The following is a 14,126-nucleotide window of genomic DNA, read 5'->3' on the forward strand; positions in this document are numbered from 1 at the left end:
AAAAAATACATGTTTAGTTATATTGCATCTCAGGCCAGGAGACCATTCTTCTTATTGAATAAATGATCTTGAAAAAAAATTAGATTGAGCATCATAAAATTCTGCTTTTAGAGGAAGTGGAACAGACAGAAGGGATAAAGGAATTATTTTCTAAACTATGATGTATTTTCTTTCAAATGTCTTGTTAGAAAATGCAGGAGTCAGAAGTTAGAGTTGGTCCAACCCCTCTATCAGGCTTGATTCCCTGCCTGTAAGAGCATATCTAGTTATTCAGATTATTATAATGCTACACAAGGATTTTACTCTGAAAATCAGCTCAAAGCAGCGTTCTCCAGTTCTATCCTCCTAATTGACACACACAAGTAATTCAGAAAATGTGTTTGAACAAACAAGCAAACGCCCCCCTCAGTCTGCCTGGTGTCACTCCCGCTCTCAAAGTCACGACTGAGGCAGATTGAGGTTTCCGTGGTAAGGCCTCTGCCCAAGCAATACCTGTTACCATGATTTAAAAAAAAAAAAGCACTTCAGTGTTCCTTGTGGTCAGAAAAGTTCCAGTTCTGCGTACTCAATTCATTTGGGGAAAAGACTTTTTTTTGTAAAGATGGAGAAAACTCAGCTGTCTGATCAAGGTCATAGTTCTCTTTTGCACAATTTGTAATTTGCTGTTTAAAATGGGGTGGGGGACCCCAGATTCCTAACTCTGGAGGTAAAAAAAGAAAAAGCAAAGAAAAGCAAAAAAAGGAAACCCGTGATTTTAGTATTAGGCAAAAAAAATTGTGTGTTTCTGGCACGGAAACTGCTCTTTAACGAGTGAAAACTTTTTTTGCTAGATGGGAAAAGAAATAGAGCAGTTAGGTTTTTTGATGGAAGGATTTAGAGAGAAAGCTTACTTTATATTCTGGGTGGATTTATTTCAACTTTTATTTGAAAAGAGAGAGAATATTTGTCATGTATTTAACTTGTTTTATAGTATTAGGGCCAGGCCACAAGCAGACAAAAATGATTACATTCTAAGAATCATGTCTAACTTGCTACCCAACCCCACGTCAACCTCAAGAATACCAAAGTACCCAACATAAACTTAAATTTCCTGATTTGTGAAGAAGGATGTTAGCCCTGGTGTCATCTTTATTTTTTCCTCATGTCCCTCTGTATTTCCTCGCACCCACCAATGAGGCTTATAGAAGCTTTAAATTCTTAAAAATGTGTTTTGTATTTTCATATCATTTACTTTTCTCATCTTTCTAAGAACTGAAGAATCTAAATAATTTTACTTGGTATCATGATAATGAAGGCGATCCAGGAAGAGTGATTTGAGACTTCAGATGTAGGGCAGGGAGTTAGGACACAATACTTATTATCATCTCCCTGAACCTCTGACGTTATCAGTCTGCGAGGGAAACTTAATCCTGAACATAAATTGCATTTCCTAAAAAAACATAATCTTGCCTTAAGACACCAACCTCCCTGATTACAGGGAATGTCTGTGTTTACACATTTCTACAGAGCATGCTGACTGTATTAGTGTCCTAGGAAACAAACTGTGCCGCTTGCTCCCAGACCTGCTGCAAGCTCTGAGGAGAGAAAGAAAAAGAAATTTTGAAATCAGACCCCCGATCTCGAACTCCTTTCAAATTCCTGAAGCACATTAGCTTTACTACTGCATGATGTGCACGGTAGTATTTCTTCTAATGAAATCTGACTAGAAGTTTAAATGAGTTTAATGCATGAAATGTATAAATAAAATGTGGCCTTGATTAAATTTAGACTTGATACATAACTTAAATGGGTAGCACAAGAACAGCTTTGGTATCATGTGTCCAGACTATTTTGGGCTTTGCAAAAGTAGTTTGGATTTTATCAGTTAGCGGAGAGTGCTTTCTATCAGGAGCACAATATCTGTGCGAGCTGGAATATGCAAAAGTACTGTGGAGAAAACACAGTGTAATTGGAAAGAGGGAAGAGTGAGAAAATAAAGTAAGATGTTAATAAAAGGAGATCACAGAATGGAATTCTGAAGCATTGATTTGCAAAGAGCAATTTACATAGGTAAAAGATTTGATTTGAAGTTTTTTCTGGATGTCTCTTTGTTTCATGACTTTGGGAAAATATCTTAATTTCATGGAGCCTCAGTCTTTGTCATTGGTACAAGCGGATCAGGATGTGTTATCTGCTTACCTCCTGGTTTGTTGGAAGGATCAGAATGAGATAAACACAAAAGGTCTCTGTATCTAGTGCTTTACAAATCTAAGGCACTATCATTAAAACAGGCTTTCTTAACTATAGAAATTTCCTATTCACATCTAAGAGTTACAAAACAAATATTCTTTCCTGCTAGCATATACTATATAAAGCCGTTATATACAATGGTTAGGGTTAAAGTTATTAGTAAAGGATAAATGGCTTTTTTAAAAAGCTCTCAGGAAAACCTCAGCAACTATACAGGAAACTTTGTAAAGCAGTAGTAAAGTATTATGGGCTTTAAAGACAGACACCCTGGGCTTCAATCCTTCCTCTGCTACTTCCTAGCTATAAATAACATAGTATACAATTGGGCAAGTTACCATAACTTCATAAACCATTCCTTCATAACTCATAAAATGGAGAGAATAATTCCTGCTTAATGGTTTTGCTGTGACAAATAATATGATATATGTAAAAGTTTTAACTCTTATGCCTGGTATTTAATAATAAGTATTCAAAAAAATGTCACCTTGTCTTCATGTTATATATACCATATAAATACCATAACACACATTTCAAGGAGATCTCACCCGTAAATAAGTGGAAATTATTCATCTTCAGAAGAAGATCAAAGAATTACTCTTCATTAATATGTTAAATGAAAGACCAATACTGAAGTCTCCCAAACTGAAAATAAGGAAAAACAAAAAGATGAAAAGTTATTGAAACATAAAGACAGAGGAGGATAGAATGACAGAAAGTTCTCTTAAACCTCCTTAGCAGGAATATTTGATGATTCTAAGCTAAACCACAGCCAAAGTCTGTTTTTTTCCTTTTTTAAAATATTGCACAATGCCACTCAGTTTCAGGCATTTAATAGAATGAAACCAGGTGAGTTTGAGCCAATTTTGCCTTTCATTTTTCAAGTTTGTTTATTACTTTACTTAAACCACAACATTCTGAGATCTCACAAGAAAATCTGTTTCTGTGAAATTTTCAGCCTGATTTCCAAACCAGAAGAGAGGTTCAAATAAACTTGGCCCATTTCAAAAAAGCATCTGAGATTCTGGATGTTTACTTGAAGCAATCTGGACTCCTGACCTTTTGAGGTTCCCCCACCACCAATAAAGTAAGCCTACAATGAATTTACTGTGCTAAGATCTAGTGCTTCAGCGTCTGAATGGATAAAAATCCCATTGGTCTCAAGGAAAGCTGTTTCCGAACACACGCAGTGGAATAAAGCCTTAAGCAGATATATTGATACCCTCCTTTTAGGAAAATGTACCAACCAATCAGTGTCCTAGCTCAGAAAATCTGTAGATAGGTTATTTATTCAATATGCTTTAGGAGTTTAAAAAATATTCCTAGGTTGACACTATTAAGAGGGGCTCTTGTTAGAGTAGGCAAAGGGTTAGTATTTCCTGGAGCACTATAGAAAACTTCAGACCAAACTGCTCTCTACCATACAGAGCTGCCTTTAACATCAATGTGGGACTTTAGAAAGTATGCCAGTCCTTCCCAAGTTCCTGAACCTTTTCAAAAACCGAATTCTACCACTTTTGAAACGATGAACACTGAAAAATTGGATTTGAAACCACAGCATTAAATGCTTAAAATCTGATCCTTCTGTCAGGACCTGGGATAAATTAAACTGATGTACATTATTTTTAAAGAAAGGAAAAAAATATGGGAAGCGGATTTTGAAGCCTGAAGGCATAGAACAAAACAAGTTATGCAGGTGATACAAACCATCTTAGTTCATTCCTATAATGGCTTTCTACTTCCATATGGTGGCCCATACTGGAAATAATTCTTAGGAAAACACGTTTGTATGTGATAAATAAAACATTATTTTAGAGGTTTCTGTTTTTATTTTCAGAGTATGCTACTTTTTTTATTCAGTGTTCAGACTGCTGTTTAATTTTTCTTTTTTTTTTTTTACTTTGGCATTTGAGTTTAATTTTACAAGGAATAGTAAGTAGAGAGCGCTGAGAATGTGTATAGATGATAAGGGTATAAGGTGAACAATTATCAAGTGTTTCCATCAAATGAATTCAGGGCAGCTAGATGATATGTATTAGGATTTAATCAAAGCTTCAGGAATTTAAACACAAAATGGGTTCAGTTTCACTTTAGCATATTTTAAACATGTTAGTTATCTTACTAATGTTGGTAGATTTTATTAATTTCGGACTCCCAAATAATAGCATTAGTCTAAAGATAAATACATTGTTAAGAGCAAAAGCCTCTACCTTATTAATTTTGGTTGTTGTGAATGGAAGGATTTGATTTTGTAATAGGAGCAAAACTGATTAAAAGCTTCCCAACTTAGAGAAATCTTTTAAAAAAGCATTTCCTGATAATGATTCAGGCAGTAATGATAAGGCCAGTTCAAACATCAGAAGAGATTGAGCTATAGATAACCATCACTGAAACATTTAAAAAATCTAACAATTTAAGCCTACTGCATGTATTTCTGCCAAAGAGCATGTCTTTTTTCTCTGTCATAGATCATTCTGATAGAGAGTATAAGCTTGTTTTCAGATTCTGGACATTTGCAAGCAGGAATTAGAAGAAAAAAGATGTCTATCAATTTTCATTTTAGAAAAGATGCATGTATACATATACAACAACATTATTACTAAAAGCAGCATAATTTGTCCATAAAGTTAACATCATATAAATGAACTTCCAGATTTAGTGTGGGTTTTCTTTAATCTTTTCATGAATTTCACTAAAAGCCTTGTTATGTTGTTTAGTAAAATAATTAAAACATGAACTACCTAGGTATTATAGACTTAAAAAATAATAAGACATTGTAGAATATGGACCTAAACATCCCCTGAAGGCTACAGAGTATTTTGGACAGGATATACACAAACTGAAGTGGAGATATTAGATAGTAACTTGGAAAAACTGGATGAAATAGAATTCATGAAATATATAGATAATCTGAGACAATGAAATCTTCAAAACTTAACTGAGTACTTTATTAACTTTTTCACACAGACCTTTTTATGTTTTCTCAAAAATACTCCTGCAACAAGACCCAAATATCAGAGGTGAAACAAATGAATGCTTACTGTCATACTAAAAACCAGTTTAGGCTGTGAGGCTGCCACACCTATGTAACCTCTCCTTTCAGTTTGCATTCCAAACTGTTGCATTTGATTTTATAGCATCAAAAGTGAGCAGAAAACATACTCTTGTATCAATTAACACAACATGCAACCCTTTTATACTTCTGATCTTAAACAGTGTCTGTGAACTGAGCAAAAAGTAAGACAGATTTCTGTGATTTTGACCTCTGTATGCAGTCACCAATTAGTTCTAATCATTCAAGATACATCCTCAGTTTTATGATTTGGAGCATAAAGCATTAAAGTGTTTTTTTTCACGTCACTTCATTTAGTTGGGTCTGAAATTCAGGAAAAAGCTAATGAATGCTGCAAATCTGAAGGTTGTAAACACTAGTGTTAAGACCAGATAGTTCCTAGTAGAGGATATTTTGCAGGATTTTTTTTTTTTTTTGAGTTAACTGGACTCTCCACTCTCATATAAATTGAACCTCGGTTCAAAGGGCATGCTCCTTTAAGAAGCAACTTATTTATCTGTACACTCTTCCTCCCTCCCACAAGTGACGGACAGGGGCTTTTAATTAACCTTTGTTAATTTATTTACTTTTTGCTAATTTATTGTTGTTATTTAATTTTGCTATATATTGGGTACATTGAAATTCTTTAAAAATAAGCACGATAAAATACAAACAAACAGATTCTCAAAATTTTTGTCACATACGATATCCAAGTGCACTTTACATACCATGGGACTCCCTTGATAAGACGTGATTAATATTCACCTGTTATTGTCCATTGCCTGTCAGAGTTTACTGGTTATTTGCTATATGAGAGGATATGTTTCAGTGTATTATATCTAAAATCATGTGGTAAGTTTCCATTTTTAAATAGCTTACACTGAAGAATGGCATACCAATGACTTTCTTAATACATTTTTTCCCACAAAAATAATTCTCAACAATTTATTTCTGTGGAAGCATTTAAACTATTTAGTATTCATCTGAAAGTTTTTCCTCCATTGAATTTATTGTGAAAAAAGAGGCAGGTAAGTCATCACAACTGAATACTTTGGTCTAACACACAGAAATCTATGCTGTGAATTCCCAAAGGGCTTCTTCATACTACAGTAATACCTCACAGAGTGGGTGTTGTTAACTAACTGTTAGCTGAGGGAAGAACTATTTTTGTACTGTTATAATTTTTATCCAAAAGGGACTTAAAGTACTTTTGAAATTAAGCACTACCATTAAGTTGAAATAGAGCCACCCTGGAGTGACTGCATGGGCTGTCAGTCACTGCATGGCCACTACACAGTTGATGGGAAAACAGCATACTTTTGGCAACTATGGAAAAACGCTTTTCATACCAAAAATACAGTGGTGTCTTTGATCTCTTAGAGCAAAGGCAAGACTGGTTGGCTTTTTCCTCAAGGATTCATCCAAAAATCTACAAGACCAAATATATTACTCATAAAAAACTCTTGCTGGAGTTGACCACATGACATAGAAAAGAGACTTTTTCAGAAACATTCAATAGGGAATTTTCCTTTGGTGTTAAAATTTGAAAAATTCCAGAGAAATTTTTTTTAATGGAATATAATCCTCACCAAAATTTATGTTCATCTGGTTTCCCAAATGCTACCTTCCAACTGAAACCTTGTTATTTTGCTAATCATTCTCATTTAATTCTTTTATATATATTTTTGTTTTGTGTGTGTGTCTGTTGTATTTCTAAGAAGTTAGGAATTCCTGAGAAGAATGTACTTTTAGAAGCCAGGTGTTAATTTGTCGATTCTTCACTGAGAGTTAAGTAAAAGGATTAAGGTCTTTCTAAGTAACTGTCATCTTTTTAAATATGACTTTAATTCTTCTTTTAATTCCCAGTCTCTAATGAGAAACACAGTGATTCACTCATTTGTAATTCTCTCAATTAATATAATAAAGGTTGTACACAAAATGGACACTGGAAAATTATTATCGGCAGCTAAAATATTTCACGAGCTTGGCCTTTGTTCAGCTTGACTTTGGATCCCAAACGGGATAAAAGTGAAATAAAATTTCAAAAGCACATAGTATGTTCCTGGAACTCTGCCAGAAACTTCACTTGTCCCTCTCATTTAATCACCACAACAATCCTGTGGGTGTAATGGTAGACTGCAGGATTGTTCCCAGTCATTCACTGCCCTTCCCTGTGAGACAATGATACTTTCCTGCTCCACTCACAGGAGGCTTGGGTGTGCGACTTCCTCTGGGACATTTAAAGGTCACTGAGAGTGATGCACAAACCATTCAAGCAGACACTTCTAGAGCCATCCCGTGGTTCCTGCATCTCTTTTTTCTCTGCCATGAGACAAACACATGCCAGAAGGGACGATTTCTTCTGCCAGTAGAAAGAAAACAAGGAGCAGAGCTGTATCTGACCTGAAAAGTATCTTCAATGCAAGCAAGAAATGGACCTTTGCTGTTGTGAGCCATTCAGAGTTTGACAATGTCTGTTACCACAGTGTAACTGAACAGAATGCAGGTAAGTGACGTGAATATTCATTTTGCTGAGGGATATGTTAAGGATCAGTAGAATTAAGTACACTACCCAAAGTCACACAGATAGTAAACTAAACCGTGAGGAAATGAATTCAGAGTTGGCTGGCTCTATATCCCATGTTCTACCTTACAGTATTTTAGTAGGTCAAAATGCATGCCAATTCATTATATAGGCAATTCCTAATTCAACTAGATATCTGAACAGAATTGTCTGTTATCCAACTGATTTGTACAACTCTCCCTGGGTAGGCCCTTACCAATGCTAGACTACCAGTTTGAAAAACTCCTTCATTCTCTTTCATTTGATTTTCTATTTTCTGTCATTTATCATCTGCTTCTATTTCTTCCAAGATTAATATACATTAATTTTCAATACTTTCAGCATTCAAATCTCAATTCTGTAACTGGGTTCAATCCCTAGTCAGCCACATATTAGCTATTTTGCTGTGAATAAGTTAATCTGTGAGCCGCAATTCTTTGTATATACGATGGGATAACATTACCTTTTCACAGGCTTTCTGTGAGAATAATCTGTGAAAAATGTAGTCATAGCAGGCACATAACAAACACTAAAATCTTGTTTTCTAGTATCCTTTCTCTCCTTCTGGTGAGGGAACATATGTCTAGAAGAGATGGCAAGGAGTCATCCAGAGCTGGACCCTAAAATGTTCAAACAGCATTTTTGAAACCAACCTAGCAAATAAAATATTTGCTTGACCTTAATTTTTCTCAGTTTATACCTTTTAATCTTTAGTGAGCTCCAAAGAGACAAACTTTTAAAATTTTGTTTTGTTTTTCTAATGGGCTTTTTCTAGACTGTTTTATAACAGCAGTAAGTTTAGAAATATTTTTTGTTTGTTTCTATCAAATCAAAAAATATCGGATCTTCTATATTAGAAGATATCATCGGGCATTATTATGTCTTTAGTCCAGTACATCCTATAGCATAAAGGGCAAAATACTACAAAGTTTTTACCTACAGCCTTTTTTAAATCTAATTATCAGTTAGAATTTGGAAGGTAATTTGTGTGAGCATTTTCAGCACTCTTGAAGAATAACTTCAGGGTAACAGATCCGTCCTTCATTTAATGTTAAACTGTTTATCTTGACATTAAATTTTGGCATCAGTCACTACATCTTGGGTCACTTCAACAAACTTCTAATTTTATGAGAACCATTAAAAGAAAGGGTAGTAGACTTCAGGTTCAAAATCTGGATTGAAATTAGGATTCCACCAATTCCTAGAACAACCTTGAGTCTCGATTTTCCTTTCTGTTAAATGGATAAAATAATCTATCTTTAATGATATGTACTTTTGAGTTTCAAAGGAGAAAGCATTAGAAAACCGTAAGTTGTAAGAGTAATATGAAAATATTGGAAATTTTGCCTGTTGCACCTAAGTTAATTAAAAACAGCCTTTTTCCCCAATGCCCTGTTTCATCTCAGCAGTTCAGCAAACCTTAGTATTCTAAAATATATGTGCAAACACTAATGAAAAATGTATTTATATATATTTATATATGCATATAGGATGTGTTAATTCACAAGAAAGTGAATTGTTTTCTGCATTTACTTAAATCATGTTATTAATAGATTGATACAGGAATTATTTAAAGATTTCTTACATGGGAATAACTTACATGGAAAGATAAGAAAAGCTTTGTATAAGTTAAGGGTATTTTAAGATATAATTGAGTAAGGCAATTGCATATTACAACTTTCAGTTGTAAATCTCACAAAAAACCCCCAGCTTTCCTGACCCTTTACCTTGTAGTACAATTTTACGTTTTTATTCTAAGATGTACATATTATGTTCAATTTCCTTTTCCATCCTCTATCAAATTTAGTGTCCAGGTTATTTTCATTTCTGTAACTCATCACTATTCATCAGATATTATTAGTGCTAGTATTTTCTGCTCAAACAAATGTGAAACAAATTTAAAACCAAAGGAGCTGATCTTGAAGTAATCCTAGAAGAAAACATGGTTTTCAAATTCTCCACAGCCTGCACAATAAATTAGACTGAGGACAGAGAGACTTTTTACAGAGAAACTCAACAACATATGTAGAAAACTTACATTTTCGCCTGGGTGCTCATGTTTCTAGGTTGTTTTTCCTCTTAAGCTAATAAATTGATACTTATTTGATCTGAGCACTTTGAAAAAATGGTAAATAACTAGATACTAAATGCCTACTTGTCACCTCTTTATATATTACCAGCCACTGTTAGCTCATTTCTGCATCATCTTTCTCACGTACCTGTATTAATGCTTAATCAACATCCTCTTTGGTGGTCATTTTTCTTAATGATTTAACTTAAGTGGTTTCAAGTATAAACTCACCAGCAAGAAAAGAAATTGTACTTTTTTTTAGTATCTGTTAGAGTCTACCAGGTTGGAATTCACCCTTTAATTATCATAGAACCTTGCCTTGTGGTTGTTCAAAGTGAAAGCAGCAGAGTTCACAATCTTGGCTCACCATGCTATCTGTCCATAGTCTTTGAAAGATGGCATATTTTCAAATATCCCAGACTGGCTCAAAATGCTGTCATATGTCACATCGGATTACCTTAGCCAGCTTGTGTTATGTTACATCAAGGATGTGACTAACATCAACCACATGTAATGCAGCAGAGCAGTGCTATCCGCCAGATAAATTTCAAAATGGCACTGTTTTTAGAAACCAGGATTTAGAAATTTCTGGTCATTAAGGGGGGAAAAAAGAGATCTTTAAATTATTTTAAAAGAGATTTCCATTTTTTTTTCATTCTCACTTTCAAAGGAGTTGGCATTGTAGGCAAATTACAACTTGCCCAACTGGGTATTCCATATCAAAGGTAAACAGCAAAGAAAATCAAAAGTTTCTATCAAGAGCATTCTATAGTACAAATAATCAAGTGCAAGTTAAATGCAAGTACTTTAGGAAACACTATTCAACTGAATATTTGTAAATGAAGAAAATGACTTTAATGAAAAAAAGAAAAACAAATGTTGTACAATTTAACTGTACTTCAGGCTCTACTAGTTTCGTTTTGTAAAATGATTATATATTGGCATATTTTTCAAGGAATGAAAGGGATACTTACCAACAAAATGATTGGAACAAGTATTTCTAACATGCATAATCTAAATGTATGCAGATAATAAAAACTATATATTGAAAATACTGTTAATAGTACCACGTAACTAATAATGTTACTCTATAGGACTCAACAAAGTCCTGAGATTCTACCAACCCTCAAGGATACCAAGACTCTCTGTGGAGCTGTTAGAATTCATTGTCATTAAACTCAAATGAGAAAGATTCTGCTCTGATCAATGTCCACGTTAACTCCGGAGACACAATCTAAACCTGCTTTTTCTGAAAATGGCATCAGCAAGGACATTGTCACTCAGTTAAGCTAGTCATAGATATGCAGGATTAACTACATAAAGAGGCTATACCACTTTCAATTTAGAATTTACAGATATTTCATATGTTTTTAATTCTTTATTTCTGGTAAATCCCATCTTCAGCCATTTGGAAATTTCTAGTCCTTCTGGCTTCATTTCTCCATCTACCTTGGATGCTACTTTGACTAGTCTTACAACTGCACATACAAATACATTGTGTTCCCGTTCTTATCTCCTCTTATATCCATGACAATTATTCCAACTAACGAAAATTGCCTGAGCCACGTAGTTTGGAACCAAGTTACTGATTTCAATAGGGCTATATGGTTTTCTTATTACTCTGTATTCTCCTTATTAGTTACTATCATTTAAGCCAGTGTTTCTCAGTGGGCTGATTCCCCCACCCATGGAACATTTGCAAAATCTGAAGACACTGTTGGTTATTATGACTGGGGTGGGGGGCGCTACTGGCATCTGCTGGGTAAAGGCTAGGGATGATCTGAACATCTTGCAATGTACAGGACACCCTGCACAACAATTACTGGCCTAAAATGTCAATTGTGCCAAGGTCAAGAAACTGATTTAAGCTTCATTTATACCACCTATATGACTATGTATTAATACTTTAACTACAAATAGCTCCTTTGAATCATTAATCTATATATCCAAATGTCTATATAACCTCACCACTTGCATGTCCCAATGTCACTTAAACTCAATTTGTCACAAACTAATCTCAAGTTCTCTTCTACGCGTCCTCAACCTTGGTCCTAAGTGGCATTACCACCCACTACCTAGGATCACAAGCCAGACACCCAGAGTCACCTTCACAACTCTTTTACTCATCCACATGCCCAAACCATTACTAAATTTTTACCATTTCTACAGTCAATATTCTCAAATGTACCAATTGCTCTCTATTCTAATGCCAAAAATCTTGTGTGAGCTATCAGCACTTCTTAACCTTCTTTAACAGCCTACTAATTGGACTCACCACATCCACTCTTAGATTTTTCCAGTCCATTCACCAAAATTAATCCAGAGTGATTTGTTGAAAGCTCAGATATCATCATGTATCCCTACTTTCTAACACATGCACACTTCCAATATACAGATAAATGTTCTTTCTGTTTTTCTCCCTGCTTGTCACCTCAGCCTCATTCCAAGCCACTCCTCTCCCCTCATTCGCAGCAAAGCAGCCTTCACAGCATCTTCCTTCACATTTTCCTTTATTTTAATAATCTCATGCTTCGATCTCATTTTGTTAATTTCACAACACACATTATCCTTCAATAACTATTCTTCATATTTAGATTATTTTGGACTAATATTTGTAATGATGTTTAAACTTAACTCGGAATATTAGAACTTATCACCATCCCTTTTATCCAAAGTCGTCTTCATGCTTCAGTTCAGCTTTTCAGAGTGTATCTTCATTTGTTTTTCTAAATGAAGAATGGATACTATATTTTCCACGTAACTACACATATAAACATGCCTTTACATTAGTCCAGTGATCAAATTCTTGACCACAACATTTTTTACTCTCTTTTTCTTTTTTTTTTTTTCCTGGTATTTACGTATTGAGCCCAGACTTAATTTTTTTTATTTTCGGTAGGTAACTTTTTTCCTGTTTCTCAGGCTTCTTTGAAGAATTATTAAATGTAATTATATGTAATTTAAAATATTTTTGTAATATATATCTAGTTGCATGTCTTTTCTAATACTAAAAATGATGACAGTAATGAGTATTATTATTAATTAAGCCCTTAGTATGAATCAGACACTGAGCTAAGTGCTTTACATAGTATATAACCTTCACAATTACCATGTGAGCTGATCACTACTGTTTTCCCCATTTTACAAATAGGAAAATTGAAACTTAGAAAGTTATGTAATATTCCCAAGGCTGTACAAATTGAGCTTAGGCAAGGCCATATGACTAGTTCTTACTAATGGAATGGTGATAACAGTGATTTGTCACTTTGGGGACAAGACCAAAATGGATATGTTTTCTCCATACTCTCTTTCACCAACTCATGAATTGGATGTTGATTTCTGAATGACTGTGGAAGCCATTGTTAAATATAGCAGAGCTTCCATCAACCTGAGTCCTTGACTGTGCTGAATGGAACAGAGGCCCTCCTCAATCCCAACCAAAAATACCTACATTGAATTGTAAGGTGAAGCTAAGCTACTAAAATTTTAAATTTGTTTTTGTGTTTCTTTCTAAACATTTACTAATGCTGTCAAAAATTAAAAGCTACACATTTAAACCCTTCTACATAAATACTGTATTTAGTAAATGATATTTTAGTGTGTGTTAAAAGAAAATTTCCATGTAGAAAATTAATTCTGTTGGATTGACATTGGTAAGATATCTGTTCTGAATGGTTTGCTTAGTGATAGTATAGAAATAACAACACAATGTCTCCAACTATAAAAATTACAAATGCAAAATATTTTCAGTATTAACAACTACATTCATAGCTAATTACCTAAGTTTTTACCAAAATTTACTGAGGGGTTGATTGGTTAAAACACTTCTGTATACAGTACACCCTTTGCAATACTTAAAAGTATACTATGTTTTATAAAAACCTTTAAATGCTTAAACCTTCTGACCTCAATTTCAGTCCTGGTTATCTATCCAAAACAAATTATGCTAATCACATTAAAAAGTTATGCACAAAAATATTTCAGTTGTAAGATCGGTTCATGTAAAAATCGGGCACAACTGAACAGCTCCAAGGCAAGAATTTTTCATCTGAGGCTATGAATCAAGTAACTGATGGTCTCCACTTTCGCAACGAAGAAGCTGGGAACCGAAATTTGGGCTTGCTTCTGGCATCTGTGCAGGATTTTGTGGCACGTGTTTTATGTTCTAACTTACACCTGGCACATTCTCATTTCTAATCCTTATTTTACTTTTT

General features: G+C 34.3%; 1 protein-coding gene across 1 annotated transcript in view; it reads right to left on the minus strand.

Annotated features, from left to right (window-relative positions):
* The window catches only part of NTS (neurotensin), a 400,777-nt gene extending 388,535 nt beyond the window's left edge, over positions 1-12,242 (minus strand). Inside the window, exon 1 of the mRNA XM_060165523.1 lies at positions 12,188-12,242. The gene's annotated coding sequence lies outside the window, so the exon portion shown is untranslated. The remainder of the gene's footprint in view (positions 1-12,187) is intronic.
* Positions 12,243-14,126: the final 1,884 nt, after the last annotated feature.

The sequence above is a fragment of the Lagenorhynchus albirostris genome, chromosome 11, assembly GCF_949774975.1.
Source record: "Lagenorhynchus albirostris chromosome 11, mLagAlb1.1, whole genome shotgun sequence".
Taxonomy (NCBI): Eukaryota; Metazoa; Chordata; class Mammalia; order Artiodactyla; family Delphinidae; genus Lagenorhynchus; species Lagenorhynchus albirostris.